This window comes from Taeniopygia guttata, chromosome 1 (genome assembly GCF_048771995.1).
Source record: "Taeniopygia guttata chromosome 1, bTaeGut7.mat, whole genome shotgun sequence".
Taxonomy (NCBI): domain Eukaryota; kingdom Metazoa; phylum Chordata; class Aves; order Passeriformes; family Estrildidae; genus Taeniopygia; species Taeniopygia guttata.
Window position 1 is genome coordinate 109,096,845 of NC_133024.1, and position 7,077 is coordinate 109,103,921.

Consider the following 7,077-nt stretch of genomic DNA (forward strand, 5'->3'; position numbering starts at 1 on the left):
GCCCAGAACCCTCCTGAATTGGGATCTCAGAGCTACAGTGCTTTACAGGGGCAGACACACAGCAGGGCTCCCCCAGGGAAGCTCACCCAACATCTTCACTCACCCTTGGCTCTTCGCCTTCAGCAGAGACTCCAGTCACCCCACAGGGCTGCCCTGGGGGTTCAGCTCCCCGTGCCTGTTCTCTATGGAACCAGCACGTGCCTGGTTCTTTGGTGTTTGCTCTGTGGTTCTCTGTGCTCACCACTACCTTCTCCCCTCAAAATATTTCCTCTTGGACTGTTTTGTGAGGTTTCAGAACTCCTTTTCCCTTGCTTTTTGACCATCCCCTTTCCTACATAGCTTCACAGCTATAAAGCCTAAGCCTCTTATGGTCTGGACACTGTACTTCAGACCAGTGGCAGAGCTGTTCAGAATTACCACTCCTGGAAAGAAAAAGTGGGGAAAAGGGAGTAAAACCACAAGTAGTGAGGCATCTTCAACATTATGGGTTCAATCTATCTCAGACCTACAGACCCCTGCAGCACTGCGAGTTCATACTCACAGCTGCAACTAGAGCTGGGCTTTCTCTGGCCAAAGAACAGGCAGAAAAAATAGGGTACCTGAGCCTACACTTTAGTGTGCCAAATGTTGCCAGGCCTCTTCAGGCTGCCCTGCTGTTGAAATAAATTCACAGTATATTTAATTTTTATAAATATTGTAGCTCTGCTGTCTTTTTAGCTCAGTTTTGGTTGCAGTTGCAAGTGATTCTCCTTTTCTGCTTCCCAGTCAGAGTCCTTTTGATGTAATTTTTCTGCAGCAGCCCCTACACCAAGGACGTAAGCCTTGAGCTCCTCTGCTTAATTTAGTGGCACAATTGTTTTAACTCTCTCCTTGTAGGTCATGCATCATGAGCTTACCCAAGAGTAAGATATTGTGACAAAATGGTCATAATGCACTGTTACACACCAGGGCATGGAAAGAAACCTGAGGAAATTATTTAATTAACTGCACCATCTGGAGTCAGGATTGGCTATACCTAAACATTTATCTAAACTTAAAGGCTCCTAAGGATGTGTCTTAACAGCCACCTACTGTATTTCCATGTTTCCTGTGCAAGAATGTTTCTTTCATCATGGATACTGTGAGTTTAATCCCTGCAGCTGCTTATGTTAATATTTTCAACAGATTTTCCCCTTATCCTTCTCTTCTCTAGACTGTACAGCTCAATCCCTTCAATTCTTTCTTGCAGGCAATGTTTTCCTGCTCTCTGATTATTTGAATTTCTCTCCTCTTTACTTTCCCCAGTTAGTGAACATATTTTTTTCAGCTCAAAATTGATCCCACTAATCTGGTTGAAGCATCACTAACACTGAATAAAGTGGAAGGGTTGCTTCAGGTACCTCACAATGCTGCCTGGTATTGCATTTAGCTTTCACATAACAACATAAAATGTTGACTTATGCTCTGCTGTGACCCACCATAATCCCCATATCTCCTCCTGGAGAAGGTTTGTATTTGTACTGCTGATTATTCTTTCCTATCTCGCTGCATCTTTCAGGTTTCCCTTCTGTTTGCTTTAGGCAGTGCCTTCCATTTGTCAGGATTGCTTTGAATACTAATTTGTATTTGCAGCCCCTCCTGCTTAATGCCACATGCAAATACAAAAGGCATCCTCTCTATTCCATCATCTCAGTCATCAGTGGAAATATGAAGGGTCTGAACTGAGGCAATCTCACACTTGGACAGTGTTTGTGAGTAGCTACTCCTGGTAGGTGCTCTAGGTGTTACTCACCTCTCAGAAGACCCATCTAGACCATGTTTCCTCATCTTATTTGTGATGACATCAGCAGGCAGACTACATTAACAGCATCTCTGTGATTCCTATTGGCCTCCACAGCTGCTGTATGCCTGTACATGGAGCTGGTTTTTTTAAATAAAATTCTCCTTTTTTTTCTGTACTGTATATTGGTCTGCATCTGTGGCTTTCTGCTATGATAGTAAAATAATAGATTAAAGTGATGGAATTATTCCTTCTTCTTCTTTTTCTTCTTCTTCTTTTTTTTTTTTTTTTTAAGAAATAAATAGGTTGATTCAGCTCAAAGATTAAAACTGGAGAGCATACATCTACCTCTGCAATAGGTGTCTAATTTCCTGTTATAGACCACAAGCATCTAGTCAGGACAATCAGCCTAGAAGGCTACTCAGCTCACCCAGAGATATACACAGAATGTCTGCTCAGCTGAGCTGGCTTTAGGCTCAGTTTCTCACCTGGATCTTCTCCACCTGCAGTAGGAAGTCAAACACAGCCTGATTCTGAGCCCCTTAATTCAAAAGCCACATCCTGCCTGCTAAATTCTGTTTGACACACAGGATAACATGCTGTCTTCGGGATGTTCTAGTCAAGTTTTGCTGAACATTTTTAGAGTGTGTAGGAGAACCAGAGAAAGGATAATATTTACAGTGCAAGTTGGAGTAATGCTGCACCACTGGAATTTGTTATTGCTGATCTCAATAGTTTCTTACAGTGGTGGGTAGTGACTGTAATGTGAAAGGGGTAGTGAATCTTCCTAACTGACCTATGAGATCATCCTGAATTACTGTCAATTATCCTGTTAAAAAAACAAGGGGCTGGGGAGAAAAGTAAAGTAGTAACAGAATGAGAAGCAACACTGTTAAATTTGTTTCCCTTGTAACTGGATTTCCTTTCAAAACATCTTCTGTTGAGTACATGAGAAGGAGGTCAGGATGCTGGCTGTGAGAGATTACAAAATAATGAAGAACTTTTGGCACAGATGTAGTTTCAGCTGACCAAGTCTTTATGGAAAACATTACTAAACAATTTGCTTTTTCACAGATCTTCAGAACCATTACATTGTTGGGGGATACAATTTTGGATTTGTACTTCTTGCACAATATTGTATAGAGAAAAAGATGAGAAACTTATGAGAATCCAACTGACACAAGCAGACACTAAAAAGCAAGAAAGAAAAGTAGCATCTCCTGGTCACTCTGTGATATCCATGCAAGATCCTCACTATCCCACAGCTGCCAGCAGGATGCCCTTAGTGTAAAGTTGCTTCTTTATAAGTTTGCTGTCCCAAACATCTGGGATTTACCCTTGAGTGTAAAAACATGGTAGGCAAAATTTGAGGTCATGTCATGATCCTCCGTGAGTAGGGTGTGATGTTGCTGGCAGCTTCATGTGTAAGAAAAGTGGAATGCAATGATTTGGCCTTTTCATATTTTGCAGATTTAAAGACCATTCCTGTCCTCTACTGCAGTCTGGAGCTTTCCCCTGATGCTACTCTCAGTTTTCATCCTCCTAAGCTGACACAGGCTCTGCCTGTGATGCCTCGTGGCACTTTTACAGTGTGAAACAAATGGGTCTTTACAAGCCTGGCTTTGTTAGACAAAATTTAACTAATTGCAGTCCCCAGTTGATTAGGGGTTTGCTGCTAGCACAGAGCTTTCTTCCACTTATTCCTGCTACAGCTTTCCAGCAGGCCAGATCTCACAGAAAGGATGGAGGAATTAGGAACTGCACACTTTGCAGCTGATTCCCCATGCGGAGCACAAATCCTGCCCTCCTGTCCCAGTCACACTCTGCCCTCTCTGTCCCACAGCCCAGTGCAGCCATCTCCAGCCAACCAGTGGGATGTGCTGGGTGCATCCACTGGCCCATGCTCCCATGCTCAAAGCACCTCCAATTTCATTTTTTAGCTTGTGAAGAGCCTGGCTATTGACCCGAGCTGTGAAAATCAGATTATTTCTGCTTTCTCTCCTTGCAGGGCTGGCCCAGATGTGTCCAGCAGGAAAAGCAGTAAGTGAGCTCCACCTAAAGGCTTGTCCTCAACTCTCTCCCAGAAAGGAAGGAGAGATTCACAGGGATTTATTTCATCATGCCTGAGCCTCACGCTGTGCTCCACCTCCAGGGGAAAGTGTAGGTTACTCAGCAAAATCTAGGAGCAGTCAGTAATGCCTTTTGCCTCCATTGCAGCCAGGTATGCTGCCAACCTAGCCTCATTTTGTATTTATCACCTTTTATTTTATTGTTTTCAAGGTCATTCATGCAGTAATTTTGTCTGACAGCCATGGCACTATCGAGGCTTAAATGTGTAAAAATATATTCATGAATATGTAAAAGTAGGGTTGTGCATATCTCTGTATGTTTCTCTTTTATAACTCATTGAAAGAACGTAATATAAAACATTTCCAAAAAAGCTGTAATTATCCAAGTCAAGGCTAGAAACTACAGCTTTTTGCATCCCACAGCAAACACTGTCTCATCTTCCCATATCATATTCCTGTATCTATCATTACAGTTTTAGGGGAAAATATCACAACATTGTGTGCTGAAGTTCTTGGTGCCTGAAGATGAAAAGCCACAATTAACACATATATTTCCCCCTTGAGTGTCTTTCCAAGCAGGAGAATACAGATGAAGAGTGTTGAACTATCTGCTCCTCATTGTTCAAGGGCTTCCTTAAAGGAGGAATCAAATATAAACAAAGAAACAACAGAGGAGAAATCAGGGAGCACGGGAATGGCTTCTCCCAGTGCAGGGACTCACTCTCCTGTGCATCAAAGGGAATTAAATATATGAGGCAGCAGCAACTCTAGTCCCTGGAGTGGTAATATTTGAACATGTGTAGCTCATATAAGATTAGAATAGCTGTAAAGTTTGCACAGTCTGCTGCAGCAGGTCACACTTGCAGTTATGGGAGTATTTGGACGGTGTGGAGCTGTGTCTGGCATCAGCAGCATGGCTGTGCCCACATACAGGGTAGGTGAGGAGGAGCAAGGCAGGTGAGAGGGATGAAGAAAATTAATATAATTGTGTTTTTTTCAGTTACAAGCAGCTGACTTGTGAATATCTGATGCTAAGGGCTGCCAATATCCTGAGCAGGTTCTTTGCAGGAATGGATACTTCCCTTCTTGCCTCCTCCCTCAGCCTCAGGCAGGGGGCTTTGCTGGCCAAGCTTTGCTCTCACTGAAGTTGCTGATCGCTTCTCTTCTGTGTGAATGGAAGCAGAGTTAAGTCAATATTGAGCACCCTTGAAAAATCCCACTCAGAATTCATTTAGTGTTTAGTCAATTGAATATTAATGGTGGGTTTTCTTTGGCTAAAGAAAACCCTTTACTGTGTTTTCATTGAAGTCTACAATATGTTCTCTCAGCTTCCCCAAGCATCCTCTGCTGTGTTTCATCTTCTGATGTACTTTTCCCCACAGTTACAGCCTGTAGAAGAGAACTACCTTTTAAAATATTGTTCCAGATTGTAGAAATGGCACAATTTCTAAACACCATAAAACAATTCTGATGAAGTTCTAATAATCTCTTTGTCAGTGCTCTAAAGGAGAACAAAACAGAGCTGGAAAAAATCTGCATTTAAAAAAATCAAACCCATAAAAAGCACAGATGGGAAGAGTAAACACTGACACGCAGTTTCACATGGGATCACCCTGATCCCTTTTCTACAAAACATTATGTCTGGAATATTTATTTGGCTCCAACAAGCGGCCCCTGATGTGGCCACAGAGAGCTGAGGGGCTCAGGAGGATTTGGGCACCAAGTGATGTTTCACTTCAGGAGAATGATGAGTGATTCAGGCCACCTGCTTGCTAAATTGTGTCCAGCTTGCAAATAGTGGTGAAACATAGCTGCTTTCTAAGAGCAGTGGAGAGGGTCTAGTAGAGGTCTTTGCTCTTCTCCAGGCTTTCAGAAATGGTAGAGGGCTGTGAGGCTGAAGAGAGATGTCTGTGAAGTAGAGCCTTGTTTTGTATATATATATGTATAGACACAGGAATGTGGCACAAAGATCAATAGTTACTACTTCTAATAGTACCAAACTGCATCTTGGCAATGCTATGAGGCTGATTGATCTTGTGTTTGAGTTCGGCAAAAGCATTTTTAAATCATTTTCAAAGAACAATTCAGACATGTGAGCATGTAATTTCAATACTACAATACAAAATACAAATAAAAAGAGTGTAAGTTCTTCAAATCTAATTTCTAATTCACCCAGACACTTACCTGGGATATTTTCAGCCTTGCAGTTTCAGATAAAAATCTCTCTGACCAGCAGAAGTTGTCTCTGCCTGTCCTACAGGGTATACCTGGGAACGTGCATCTGCAGAAAACTCAGCAAACTCAAGTGCAAAGAGCAACTTAACATTTCTGCCAGTTTGGCTCACTCAGACTGCACTGCATTCCTGACAACTGCTCTGGTGATTTTACCTCCTCACTTATGCCCAGCTTCTGTGGAAAAACATGATCATCCAAGGGAGTGGAGACTCATCACAGACCCTCGTCCACTCGAATGAGGGGTTTTGATCCCCACCTGTTACAGAGTTGGTGACTGAAGATTTCAGGCTAGAGGATTCAGCTCCAAAAATTATTTTGAAGGCAGAACGAGATCCAGCAAATCAGAAGCTCTAGTGCTTAGGTAGGGAGCTGGGGTAATTAACCCTGGCACACAACTTACTGCAGCTCCCCAGATTAATCTTTTTTATACAGTGATTGATTACGGTACAAAATATCAGTGCGAACCTCCATTATTTTTTATGTCTGAAAAGCCTCAAAAGAATGGAAAATTATCAAGTCTTGAGATCCATGTAGAGCTTGGAATACCAATTGTGCATCTGAATGAAAACTGCTGTAACTCAGGATTTGCTCTTTAATTCTTTCAAGAATAAAAGATCACGTTAATATATGTAGATTAGCTGGGAATATGATTAACTCTTTTAATATTTCATGGGATGCACTGCTGGTTAACATCTAAAGGAAGTATTAATTCTGACTCAGACAAATTATAGATGTCCTTTTGTATTTTCACACATGTTTTTGATTCCTTGACCTTTTCTGAATGGTCTATTAGAAAAATTAAAAAGAAAAAAAGACAGACAAAACACTTTGATATATCATTCTTGGTGCAAGCCAGACAAGATTGCTTATTCTCCTTAATGAACTCTAAATTTTCTTATCTTGATACACAAAGCATCTTTTTTTGTATAGTACCACCAGAAACCATTTTCAGTGCATTAGACTGCTTATTAACATAGTTTGCAGTTTACCAGTGATTCACCTCTCTCTTTTAAA